The sequence below is a fragment of the Miniopterus schreibersii genome (genome assembly GCF_964146895.1).
Source record: "Miniopterus schreibersii genome assembly, chromosome: 3".
Taxonomy (NCBI): domain Eukaryota; kingdom Metazoa; phylum Chordata; class Mammalia; order Chiroptera; family Miniopteridae; genus Miniopterus; species Miniopterus schreibersii.
In genome coordinates, this window is record NC_138103.1 from 11,249,130 (window position 1) to 11,263,546 (window position 14,417).

Sequence of the window (14,417 nt, forward strand, 5' to 3'; positions counted from 1 at the left end):
TGCCAGCAGGGCTGCTTTCAGTCCTGGTATCGGTGGTGGAAGCACAGCTGGCAAAACGAAAGAAAAATTTAAAAATGAGTCTTTTGAGCACCTGCTGGAGGCTCGGAGGCCACAGGGGTCCTGGGGATCGTGGGGGAATTGGTGCCGCCCCACAGCCCTGTGCCGGTTGCAGTAGCAGCATGTGAAGGGGGAAAAACTGGCACTTTCATATTCTAATTGTTACCTTGGAATGTTACATCTTACAGAAAAGCAAAGTTCTTTGTAAATTGCATTATAATCAAATGTATAACCATGTCATTTTAAGTTTTGTCATTCACAGACGGTCACTGTTTTATTCTGATGCATTTGCAAAGAGCTTCCATCTTAAAGATCCATGGAAAGAACTGTGGAAAGAACTGTGACTTATAAAGGTTTTTGAGAATAAGTTTTCAGATCGCAGCTTCAAATTGGATTTATAAGACTACTGACAGATGATCTGAATTTTAAAAAAATTATATGGCCTTGAATGAACTGAAAATAATTATTGTTTTTATGGCTTTGTTAAAAATATTACTAATTTTTAAAACAATGTTTTGTTTTCCAGATATAAGGACACTTGTTTTTTCCTTAGAGCAGTGTGGTATGTTATACCTTTGTGAGAAATACCAAAGCATTTATATTTTTCTCCCTACCTGCTCCCTCTAGAATTTGGAAACTCTTAATGAATGAGTATTATTTAATTTTCATGGCAGTATGGTTGTTTGCATGAATTCAATGAGAATCTGTTCTCTTTATAACAGGGCACAATTGAAAACTGATTTTATGAACCAAGACTTTGAATGGCCTGTCATGTTTGAGAGAGACATGTATAGACTCTGAATGTCACCAGAAAACTTTAAGGAATTAAAACTGACTTTGATTAAATAAACTTTTGCTTGTATTTAAAAAAAAAAAAATTGACTTTGAGCCCTGCCAACGTGGCCCAGTGGTTGAGCATGGACCTATGAACCAGAGGGTTGCAGTTCAATTTCTGGTCAGAGCACATGCCTGGGTTTCAGGCTCTGTCCTCAGTCAATCAGTGACTCTCTCTCATCATTGATGTTTCTATCTCTCTCTCCCTTTCCCTTCTTCCCCCTGAAATCAAGAAAAAACACACAACATATTAAAAATAAATAAATAAATACGACTTCGACTGATTCCAAATCTTGACTATTGTAAATGAAAAAACTCACAAACCCAGACAACAATATGGTGAGTACCAGAAAAAAAAGAGTGGGGGAGATGGAAAAATATCTAGGGGAAATACATAATAATAAAAGGAGACTTGACTTGGAATGGTCAACACAATACAGTGTACAGATAATTTATTGTAGAATTGTGCACCTAAAACCTTTGTAGGCTCTTACAAGGAAAAGGCAACAGTGGGATTGGCGGAAGAAGCACCAGCAGGCTTTTGAGGAAGGGAAAGGAACAGTTAAACAGGTAGAGGCATTTGGTAGCTCTGATCCAGCCCTACCCGGGGAATTGGATGTACTCGTAACCCAAGAGTGAATGTCATGGGGTCCTTGGCAGTGACAGAAGAGGCTCCACATTAGAATAGGGTTTTAGTCCCAGGTATGGAAAGGGACTGAAGAAAGATACAGCCTAATGAAGAAACAGCTCTATGCCACCTACCACACCCTGCAAGCAACAGAGCCTATAACTGGAAGCTCTTCTGTAATGGTGCAGACCACCTATCCCATCAGGGGGTGGCTGTATGACATGTCTCACACCCCAAAATCTGATGCAGCACAGACACAAACTATAATAAGATGGAGTGTTTTCCTGCAGCAGAAACATGTCCATTCAACATCTCCTCTTAGCCGGGAACTGCAGATACCGTTGGGGCCAGTCACCTTTGTGTCAAAGGAGATGTTGAAAAGGCTCCCAAGGAAGAGCTTACTGGTCCTTTGCCAGGGAAAGCAGGTAAGGGCCCAGTGCTACCTGAAGCATGGTCTACTGATGGCTCATGCAAAAGACAGGCCCTTAAACAGCATACTCAGGGCTGGACTATCAACAAGAGACCCCTGTGGGAACAGACCATGTGGATTGGCATACGGATGGCTGTACGGACTAAGGAGGTGACCCTTTATCATGTCACAGAACATCAACGGTTACAATGTCCAGGGAATGATGAAGCAGATATCCGGGGGATCGTGGTTTAATTCCCGGTCAGGGCACATGCCCGGGTTTCAGGCTCAATCCCCAGTTGAGGGTGTGCAGGAGGCAGTAGATTAATGACTCTCTCATCATTGATGTTTCTGTCTCTCTCTCTCTCTCTCCCTTCCTCTCTCTGAAATCAATAAAGATACATTTAAAAAAATGACTCACATTATTACAACTTGTCAATAGTGTTGTGTATGTGCGGAGCAGCATCTGTGCTGACAACAGGGCATTATATACAAAACTGGGCTAAAAGCCACAACATTGAACAGTGACAGCACCTCCCTTGTAATCCAATAGGAACTGGACTAATAGAACGTTATAATGGACTGTTAAAAAATGCCCTAAAAACTAAAGAAGTGTCATTACAAGGATGGACCACAAAACTCTCTGACATACTACTAACCATGAATAAAAATCCCCAACCAGATAGACCTGCAGCTTCCAGATGCCACAGCAGACACAGGCATCCCCACTGGGAGTGCAAGTTCAAACAATGGATATTAAAATAAGACCTTGTTGGGGAACGGAAAATAACTTGTTGTTGCCAAGACCCCAAGACATACACCCTGGAGCTAGTATATTAACCTGGCCCTGGGAAACTTTAACTAGTACCTGCTGGTGGGCCCTCTTAGCCCCATGGGGGGAGTCTTGCCCAGGACTCGCTCATAAACCTACCATACTGGTAAGTGACAACTACTATTCCATCTGGCAGATTTGTATCCCTCCTCTCACAGCTAGTTTTCTAGGCCGGAGGGGATGTCAGCGATCAAAAGGTGACACGAGGCCAGGGAGACCACCTGAACAAGCACTATTCTTACAGGATAGAGCAATGGCCTTATGCACCCACCGGCGCTGAGCTGCCTCTGTTGGTGCCCACGAAACATTTGTCTTACTCTCCTTAGTTCAGTGCAGGCCAACAGCTTTGAGAGATGGGCTGATGGAGTGACTTTCTGGTCCAATGTTTCAGACTGTTGGGTATGTTCAGAAATGTCCCTCTCTGCTACTGCTGGGCTACCTTGGACAACAAATCCAGTTAGCCTGACAGAATGATCTTATCTCAACATGATTTGAAAAATTTTCTTGGGACTGCAAATCAACTTTGTATACTCTGATACTAATATATATGTCTGTTATTCCTTTACTGTACATTAGATTGTTGCTGTAAAATATAAATGCAATGTCTCACCTACCTTCATCCTTCCCCAGAATATATGCTGAAAACATAATGGGCAAATTATATAGAAATGGAAAGGGAAGGCACCATGTTGGGGTGAAATATATGATAAATAGGAATATGGGCCCCTTCCCATGCTCCAACTCTCCCTCCCACCCTGTGGGAATATAGGGAGGGCCATCTGTAAGCAGACTTTGAGACCTTGGGAACCTGGCCAGCAAGAAAGGCCAAAAGGAAACTGCTCCTAGATGTGAGCTTGGGTTGTAAACAGCTGGTGTTTCGACCTCACAGAGCTTGCGCACAGGTTCCGACTCCTTCTCCTTGCATGCTCTGTTTTTCTGTTTTCTGTGCTCAATAAAACCTGTGTTGGGAAAGTCTGGGTGGCGGCAAAACAATAGCACCGGCTGGCTGCCTCCAGGGTGGCCCATCTGCAGGTCGGATGGGACTTAGAGGGATAACTTTACCGGTTGGCCGCCATTGGTGCACATGTTAAGTCCTAATAAACCCATGTCTTTCACAGTCAGTCCTCCAGATTATTTCTTTGGAATCCACAAACAATATGTTGAGGTTTTCTGGGACCTCAGAACTTTGCATAGCAGCCAACTTTGGGACATGGGAAATGTTTTTAGTTAGTTCATCGAATGGCTTTTATATCAAGGTAACAGGGATATTTCAAACTTCAAACGAGAAAATTAAGGCCTCAGAGAAACTCCATCTTCTGCAGGATAAGAAAAACCCTGCCTCTAGCCACACTGATTTGCATTTCTCTGTGGTCCGTGAGGCCTCTGGGAGAGCCCAGGCAGAAGTAGATGGAGTCAAAGTGGGAAGGAGTCCAGGGCTGTGTTGTCAGTGAGTCTCTAGATCGTCTCTTCACCTGATGCTCCAAAATAACAGCCAGAAGGAAAGAGTTCAATATAAAAAATCAAATATCTGGGCAAAGTTTTGGGGTGAGACTTCGGAAAGGAAGATATGTGAGTGGGCAGTATGCACACAGAAAGATGGTCATCATTAGTTCCAGGATGGCCCAAATGTAACAGATGGACAATGCCAAATGTTGGCAAGGATGTGGAACCACTGGAACACTCATACATTGCTGGTGGGAATGCAACACGGCACTTTGGAAAGTGGTTTCGCAGTTTCTTATCAACTTAAACAGACACTTACCCTATCACTTCCACCCCTAGACATATACTGAAGAGGAATGAAAACTTATGTCTACTCAAAGATTCATGCACAAATGTTCATAGACGCTTTATTCATAGTGGCCCAAAACAAACAACGCAAATGTTCATTGGCTGGTAAATGGGTAGATTAAATGAAATGCTACTTAGCAATAAAAAAGGAACACACTACTAAAATACAAATAACATAGGTGAATCTCAAAATCATAACGTTGAATTAAAAAAGCCAGACACAAAAGAATATATAGTTCATATAATTTCCTTTATATGAAATTTTCAAAAAGGTAAAACTAATTCATAGTGACAAAAAGCAGATAGATTACCTGGAACTGAGTTTGGGAGGGAACTGAGTGCCAAGGGACACCAGGAGATCTTTTTGGAGTGACAAAAGCTGTTTGCATTTTAAGTTACATAGGTGTATACATTTGTCAAAATTCATCAAAATGTACTGTTAACATAGATGCATTTTTATTATATATAAATTATGCTTCAATAAAGCTGATTAAAATACAGGAAAATTCAGGGAGAACACAGTCGAATATCAAAACTCTATAGAGTATCACATGATCTAACTTTAGAAGAAGTAGACAAAACCATGAAGGTTGGTTTGAGTGAATGCTCCATCAGTGGGCATTATTGTGAGCCCTTGGACCTGGCAGCGAAAGTCACCTTTTAATTAGGGAATCTAAAAAGAACTTAAGCAAATTCACCAAAATGAGGAAAGGACAGGGGGCCTGTCTCGAACATTTTCTGTGGCTGACCTTCTGCTCTGGGCAGTTGCTTCTGTGTTTCCAGTCCCTTGGGGGTCATCTTGGGCAGGACCTGCTTTCTTCCTCCTCACATACCCAGGGCTCTGCAAACATCCCTTGGCTTTGAACCATCCCTCGCCTTGGTTGGTCAATGTGACTGTTCTCCTTAACCCTCATTGGCTCTTCCTGTGTCCCATGGGCTTGGTCTGTGCTGTGGGGCTTATTTTTCAGGAGGCCTGTGGATAGGAACACAAACACTGAGCAACCAGCATCCCTCCAGGACACCCCAAATGGAGTCCCTGCCAAGGGCAGGGCGTTCAAGGCCCCACTGGTGGTGGATGTGGCTGGACGGTGCCTGGGCATAAATGGACAGGCTGAAAGGCTCAGACTATACAGAGCAGGTAGGAGGGAGGCTGGGGGCTGGAAGGGAAGGGGGAGGCGAAAGTTGACCCACCTGGAGACTAAATCAGGGAGAAAGGGTGAGCAGAGTCCTCGGGAATCAGAGTCTTTTTCAGGGCTAGCTGCATACTTTGGGGGACCCAATGAAAAATGAAAATGTGAAGCCCTGCCCTGGCCAGGTAGCTCAGTTGGTTGGAGCGTCATCCTGGTGCCCTGGGGTTATGGGTTCAATCCCAGGTCCGGACACATGCAGGAGTCAACCAATGAGTGCACAAATGGGTGGAACAGCAGGTTGATGTTTTTTTCTCTCTCTCTCTCAAAATCAATCAATCAACAAAAATTAGAAAGAAAATGTGAGGCCCCTTAATCAAAACTTATGAATTTCAGGATGGTGTCAGCAGAGCGTCTGACCAGTTGGGGCCTGTATGAGCCACTGTGCAGGTAGCACAGTTGTGAAACAGCCCCGGATTCTGTCTTCTCATTAATACCTGAAATCTGTAAGAAAAGAAGGTTCTCCTCAGTTCCCTTTACTCTGCCTCCAGGGACTGCAGGACCCTCACACCTGACCTCTCCTCCCCAGAGCCTCCCCTGATGTTTCCTTGAAGTTAGTCACTCCTGACCCCAAGGTCCAGGTCGTGGGGTGCCACCTCGAAGCCATGCTGTTGTTCCTGGTCCTCTCACTCCTCTCCAGTCCTGCCTTCAGGGCTCAGGGTAAGACTCTGCCCTTTCCTGTCCTTACCTACCCATCATGAAGCCCTGGCCTTCACCCCTGCTGAATGCAGAGCTGGACTAGACATTTGAAGATGAGGTCTGTGGCCCCAGGAACTGTCCTGCCTCCTCACTTTCTGCCCCACTCTCTCTGATATACATCTGCCTGCAGAAATGCAGGACTGGGGCGGCAGCTCCCACTTCTATGTAAGGGGAGAATAGCAGGGGGAGGGCCCAGGGGGTCTGGATCTTTGTGGGGATGATGGGTCTCCTCAAGGAGTGACTAAGACTCAGGGTTTCCCGGGCTGGCAGCCCAAATGTGCCGACTCTTTGCTGCTTCTCTGAGGATGGTTTCAAACCACTGGAGCCCTAGAGCAGACCCTGCCTTCCCAGCTTGTGCTTCCTAACTATTCCACCCAGCACCACCTTTGTCTCACTTTCTCCCCCTGACCTGAATGCCCCCACGGAGGGCCCGAGTGCTAGAGGGAGAAGGGAATGATTCAGGCTTGAGTGGGGAGAGGCAAGTCCTAAATGAAGCTAGTGAAAGTGCTCAAAGCTTGGAAAGGCTCACGCACACATGTGTCAGAAGGGGAACATCTGAAGGATCCCTTCTCCAGGGATTTCCTGGTGCCTTGGTGGCCTTGGTAGTGAGCAGCAGAAACCTGCTGCATCACGTACAGTTCTGTCTCCCTCATCTGTCCTTTCCTCTGACCTAGAGGGGGGGTCCCCCCTAACAGACCCAATCCTGACCGCTCCCACCAGTGCCCTCTCCTCCCACAGCACCCAAAGTGTCTTGGGTTAGGGCTGCCAAAGTCAGCAAATAAAAGTACAGTACACCTTGTTAACTTTAACTTTCAGATACACACAAATAACTTTTTAGTATAAATACGCCTCATGCAGTATTTGAGATATGCTTATACTAAAAAAAACACACAAATCAATGTTTAGGACATAGTTATACTTTTTAGCAATGCAATGTTTGATATACCTATACTTACACTAAAAAAGTATTCGTTGTGTATCTGAAGTTCAAATTTAACTGAGTGTCCTGCGCATATCTAGCATTCCTACTTGGGATGCATCTTGGAATGTAAGAACAGAGATAGCTGATTTAGAAAGTCTAGAGCCTGGCTGGAAGACCATTCAGGCCATCTCTCTGTCTTTCCATTTCAGTTTCCAGCCCCTTGGTGGACAGGCTGCCCCACAGGCCCCTATTCACACGTGACACCACCAGGCACAGGCAGAACCCAACTGGCCCATCTCCGGCCCTGAGAATGGCTGGCTCAGCCTGAGTCAAGACCCACCTGTGGTCCACGGGGCCTAGGTGACGGCTGGGCCAAAGGGCTCACTCTGGGTGGCTGGGGGAGGGGGCTGCAGGAGGAAGGCCCAACTGGGAAAGCCGCCCACCCTCTTAGAGAGGCCTCCCCACCGGGGCAGCAGGAGGCCACCGCCCACGACACCTGGGCTGCGGCCTCTGCCCCAGCCAGCTTGCCGCTGTCCCCAGGACCCGCTCGGACAAGCAGGGATAGACTCAGGGGCAGCCGGGGAACCAAGACCACGGCTGCGGGTCTCATGCCCACACTTGGGGCCAGACTCTTTGGGGACTGAGGATGAGGGATGTGTCCCAAAGGGGCCTCCGAAACTTTTTGGAAGGAGCGGCCACGACAACTTGTCCGGAGGACGGGTGAGCAAAACGCCTGTCCGGGAGAGGGAAGTGCACGCGCGGGACAGGGAGGAGCCCCAGGGGGCAGCCTCGGGGCCCGAGGGTTGTCACGGAGGGTAGAGGGCTGGAGGCCTTCCTAGCCTGGGGGTGCGGAGCTGGGAGGAGGGTGGCGCGCGCGGGGCCCGTGAGTCCTCCTGCTTCCCACAATGCCCCTGAGCCTTGGGCAGGCGCCGAGGCCCCGACGGCCGGGCGCGGGAATTCCTGCGGGCGGGCGAGTCCCCGCGGGGGCCCGCAGCGCGCGCCCGCACCAGCACCTGCGCGGGAGCTCCAGCAGGGGGCGACAGGCCGTCTTCGGGCGCCCGGCGGGCCGCGGGTCAGCGCGGTCTTCCCGCCGCGGCCCGCAGCTCCCGTCAGCCGGCGGCCGGCACCGCCGCTCCTGCCTCTCCGCGATCGGCGTCAAGTGGCGATCTGCCGGCCCAGGCGCCCCCGCGGGCACCGGAGAGTCGACCACCGCCGCGGGGAAGGGGTCCCAGCGAGGTCGCCCGAGGGTCCTGGGTCCCACCTAACGTAGCCTCCTCGCGGCCTGGCAGGGCCGGGAGACGAGGTGACTCGCGAGCACCAACCGGCATGGCCAGAGAGACCCTGAAGGCCCGTGTTGCATAAAGGTTCTGCACATCCGTGCGCCTGCATGGTCCTTGTCACCAAAGGGAGTGGGCCTGGGCCCCGCCGGGCTCCCACACCCACGGTTCTGGCCCTGGACCCGGGCGCTATGAGAGGATTGCACCCTGATGACCTCCCCGCCCCCACCCCCAGCCTGAGAGCAAGTGGGGCGCCTGAACCAACGCCTGACTCCGTGGTGCCAGGCAGAGCTTGGCAGGAGGACGTGCTGGGTTTGCTGCGGGAACGATGGAGGGATTCCTGAGAAGCGGTGCACAAATAAGGGTTGACTGTGCCACCGACTGTGCTTCGCAATCAGTCTGAACAACAGCCCCTGAGCGGGTGCCATGGTCTGCGCCTCCTCCCCCTCTTCTTCCTGCTCCCCTCCCCCCCTCTCCTCCTGCCTGATCCCCATCACCAGGCGAGGACTGTTAGGGGGTTGGTGCCCTTCCTTTTCGAGTCAACATTGTCCCATTTCTGACCATCCTTGTTGCTACACCAGGAGGTAGTGGGAAGCTGGGTCCCCCCACGCTTTGCAGTTGTCAGCACCAAGAAAAGTGAGCACGGGTGAAAGGGGTCAAGAATCCTTTTAGTACTGAAAACAGATTTCCGTTTCTGCAAGCCAAGGGCAAGACATTAATTATGCAGCAGCAGTGGCCCTGGAGCTGGGAGAGCAGGATGAAGGTGGGACAACAGGTGGCTTCTCCCCCAACGTTGAAAGAAAAGGGGGCCCTGCAAAGCTACCTCAGATACACTTGTGAAAATGTTTCTTATATGTATTCAATAAATTTCTGTGCTTTTATTACTGACACATTAAAAGACAAGTCTGAAAACACCCATACTTTTGAAGTAGTGATGAGTGTATATTTCCAGGTATCTGGGACAACGGTCATGAATATGACAAGGTCACAGGCACTGGTGAGGAGGTGAACAAGGTCACATTCATAATTGAAGGCAGAACAAAATTCCCAGGAGAAGACAATGGAAAAAAGGAGGTAACGTTTTCCCTCACCCAAGTTCATGGGTTCCTTGAATTTTCCCCACAGGCTCTAAGTTAAGAATCCCTAAGTAGCTCTCAACCAGCATTTAAAATGAAAATTAAAGTAGAGAAAAGAAATGGGTCAGCCGTCTCTCTCACAGAAAGATGAGAACCCAGTTGGGAAATCTTTGCCTTGGTCTGTGGGTCTGAGCCCATACTTTGCAGCTGGACCTCTTCAAGTTGAACCTCTTTTTCTACCACATGCTGCTGTGTGACCTAGGCCAAGCCACTGTGCTTTCTGTGCCTCAGTTTTCTCCCTTTGCAAATGGCAACAATGGAAGTCCCGTCCTTAGAGGGCTGCTGTGAGCAGGGAGTTCAGGTGGGATGGGGATTTGGCACGATCACTGTTTGGCTGTTGTACTTTGATAGGCCCGTGCGTGCTCTGTGTCACAACATAGAATGTGTTTCTTCCTGCGGGTCATGGTCCAAAATGTTTGGAAGCCTCGTCCCGGGAGGATTTTGGGACTCAGACCTTGGCAAGAGCTCATGTGGGATTCCAGGCTTGGGAAAGGGCATGTGAAGAATGCCAAGTCTGGGCTCTGCACTAGTTTTCCGTTGCTCTATAATAATTTACCACACTTCAAGGAGCGCTGTCCTTGGCTCTCTCTGGCTCTCGCCTTTGCCCATGTTGATCCCTCTGTCTGGAAGGACCTCTTCCTCTTGCCTCCACGTGGCCAGTTCTCACTCGGCCTTTAGGACTTAGCTCAGACATTGCCTGCTCCAGGAAAGCTTCCCTGAATCACAGCCCCACCGCCCCACCTCTGGGAAGGTGCCTGTGCACCATGTCCTTCCAATATCCCCATCAACGCAGATGCCACAACCAACTGCCACCATCTGCTTCTGCAATCATCCCCCATGAGATGCCCTTCATGTCTCTTTTTCTTTACACCCCCAGTACCCAGGAGAGCCTGGCATGGGTGAGGTCTTGGCAAATGTGTGCTGAGTGAGTGAATGAGTGAATGAATGAGTGGCTTTCCTGAGGCCCCTTGCACACTCAGAGAAACCTAGAACTGAGCCTGGGCCAGCAGAGGCCAGCTGGCTGGGCTTGGGGTGGGGAGCGGAGGGGACATCTCCTTGAAGCCTGTAATCCTCAACCATTGTGGGATCAGCCCAGGGTTGGTCCTCGCATCCTTGACAGAATCTCGAGGGCCTGGGGTGTCAGACCCACCTCCTGTCTCATCCCGCAGCTCCACTCACTGAGCTCAAACCCAGAGGCCAGATCCCCCAAGCTCAGAGGGCTTTGGCCATACCCCAGACCCAGGAACCACGCCTGCACGCACTGTTCCTGAAGAAGATTTATTTACGGGCTTCTGAGCCAGGGCTACCACCAGCCTCGGGGCCTCAGCAGGGTGATCCATGCCCCCTTTCTTGGGGACCCAAGAGCGCTCGTGTTTTGTAGTGTTATTTGGTTGTTCTTTCTCTTTTTAATTTGTATTTATTAATTTAAGGGAGGAGGAGAAAGAGAGAAAGAGATTTGTTTTTCCACTTATTATATACTCATTGGGTAATTTTTGCATGTGCCCTGGCCAGGGATCAAGCGGCAACCTTGGCTTATGAGGACGATGCTTGACTCGTCTGGGTGGTCTGTGGTTGTTCAGTGACCGGATCTACCAGAGGATAATCCCAATGAAAACCGATGCCCGTGATGCCAAGGGGTTGACGCTGGCCGAAGAGTCCTATGAGCACCTTGTCGGGCTGATCGGGGTAGGCGACAAAGCTGCGGCCATCTTCCTTCCCAAATGTGGCCCAGCGCCCGAGGTTGGTATATATGACCAGGTGGCGGAGGTAAATCCTGTGCGAGCCGTACACCCCTATGATGTATTCATCTGGCTGCAGGATGAATTCCTGGGCACGCCCACCTAAGACTCCAAGTCTTTCGCTCCAGGAGGATCCATATTTAAACTGGATACTGGGAGAAAGGGGGAACTTTGAACACTCTGGATCCAGGCTGACTCACCACTCCCCAGGCCCTCTCTCCCCCACACTACCCCTCCCCCCAGCCATCAGCAAGGAGAACATTCCTGTCACTGCAGGTAAGTCCCTGAGCACATGGTTTGGGGTTCCTGAGACAGACATGCTCGTCTCAAACCCTCTGCTCTGCTGCTTTGGGGCTCTGTGGTCCGGGGCTTGTTGCCCAGCCTCTCTGGGCCTCAGTTTCTTCATCTGAAAAGTGGGAGTGATTGCTGGGAGCAGGCACTGAGATCATCCATAAGGAGAGCTCTGCAAAAGGCCCGATCACCATGACCCTCAGGCTGTGCCAGCTGTCATCCTTGCTCTTGGCAGGGAGCTATTCCATGGCCAACCTTGGGTTTCCTGAGACCAAGTCACTCCAACTAGATCAGGTCACAGCCCTGGGAAGCAAGTGACTTCTCACACTCACCTGGGGGAATTCCACTAGCTTTGCTCATCTGAGCTTATCTGTGTCCTTTCTCCCACCTTGGTGCTTATCCCAGAGGCTCCTTCTCCATAGCTCCCTGTCCATACTCTGTCCCCTTTGGTACTGGCTGCTCTGCCCCATTCTCTCTCTCAGGTCCCCAGGACCCCTTAAGTGCAGAGCAAAGATTTTCCCCAGGCTTTGAGCAAGGATACCACCCTCACATTAGGGGAATGGCCCAAGGCTTTCGGCCTCTACACGCTTCTGGCGAACTGTATTCAGGCAGTGGTCCACTCTGACCCTCACTTCCTTTCATCTTTGACCCTAACCTTCCCCTGATTTTCCCATCAGGTATTCTCAGACCGAAGGGCTGGTTTTGGTTGAGTTGAGTTTGTGTTGAATGGAGAAAGTAGGGAGAAGCATCATCTACCGCTGTTTTAGATCAACCCAAGAAGCAGTGTCTGGACCTGCAGTTGGAGGCAGAAAGAAGTGGGACTGGTATGCAGGAGAGGAGGTGACTGAGGAAAAGGAACAAACCGAAAGGTGATAGCTGGTGGCTCTGTGACTCCAAGGACAGAGCTGGCCTCAAAGAGTCAGCAAGAGCCTGGTGAGGATGCTGGAGAAGAGGCAGGTAAGCCCCCCTCCCCAAGTTCCCAAGACTGTGGCATGAGTTGGGACATGGCGATAGGGCTTTGTGCCCTGCTCTTACTCACCTCCTAAATATGCCTATAGGACTTATAAACACCCGAATCCCAGATATATCTTGTGTGTTTTCTGTAGAGCTACTGAAATACGAGCCTCCTCCATTCCCATACATCTCTAGAGGGATGAAAAAACCAGGTGAGGGAGAGAGAGAAAAATCACATGGTAATATATAGGTTATCTTTTTACAGAACTGGACAAAGCCATCCAGGCAGATGGGATGGTCCTGAGACTAGAGTTAGTCCAGGGTTGGGCCTAGACCTCCTCAGGGTGTCCTCATTGGAGCAGGTGAGGGTGGCCACCAGGGGGGTGGGCGGGAGGGAGACAGACCCAGCCAGACTTACGATCTGCCCAACAAGTGGTGCTCCACAGGAAGGTGAGGGTCAGCCACAGCAGCATGGTTTCTGTCTCGTGAGTCCCAAGGCTCCTGGAGAGAAAGGACAGGCCACCTGACTCTCAAAGAAGAGCTCTGCCTGACCTTGTGGAGCCCCATCCATGGGAGGGGAGCACCACCCTACCTGGCCAGGAAAGTCTTGTCTCCCAGTCCTGGCACTGGGGAGTCTTGCATCTGGGCACCCTTCACCTGGCCTTTTATACCGTCCCAGGCTTTGTGGGCCCCCATCCAGAAGGAAGGAGCAGGAGCCACCCTGGGGACAGAAAGGAGCTGATCGGTGGGGGCTCTTCCTGGGGGAATCCCCAGAGCCATGCTCGGGGAGGCTCCCGGACATGCTGTGTTTGTTGTCTTGCCCCAGGGCCTACACAAACAAAATGGGACTGGGATAGGGATTTTGCTGTCATCTGAGTCTTTCTTCTCAGCACCCGAACTAGGTCTTGACTTCAGAGGTGGGGAGAGGTTTGCTGACAGCCCTTCCTAGGTTGGCCAGACAGATTTCAACCCCAGAAGGGGCTGTAGGTAGAATGTCCACAGAAGTTTTGTGGGGCCCAGGGCTCCTGCCTTGTGCACAATTGTGTCAGGACCTCATTCAGGTCTGGGCAGAGCCCAGTGTCCCTTGGGCTTTCAGGAGTCCAGGTCAAGCACCCCGCTAGCCCTTGGAGAGCCAGAGAAGACTATCAAGTTCGGTGTGTCTGGTTTGAGGTGGAAGAGATGCCCCAGGCACTGGCCTTCCAGGGTCTGTCACCTGGAAGACGTCTGTGATCTTTCCTCTGTGCCAGGCCTGGGAGTAGCTGGGGATGTGGGGTGACCAGTAGCAAAGGTGTCATGACAAGAGGCACAGAGGATTGGGGACAGGTGAGCCTCCAGGCCAGTTCTTCCAAGGGGGCCTGGGGCCTGACTGAGGAGTCAGACTTTATCTAGAGGTAACAGGGTGCTTCTCAAGGTTCTGGGGACCCAGCTGGTGCAGCAAGCCCAGGCTTTCTGTGAGGGGTTAGAGCTAAGGCTGTCCACAGGGCTTCCCCAACCTTTTGGAAGAGCCACAGGGTCATAGTCATCAAGGTAGGGGCTGATGCCCTGGCCAGTGTGGCTCAGTTGGTTGGGCCTTGCCCCTTGCACCCCAAGGGCTGCTGGTTTGATTCCCCATCAGGGCACATGCCTAGGTTGCAGCTCAATCCCCAGTCAGGGGCATGCAA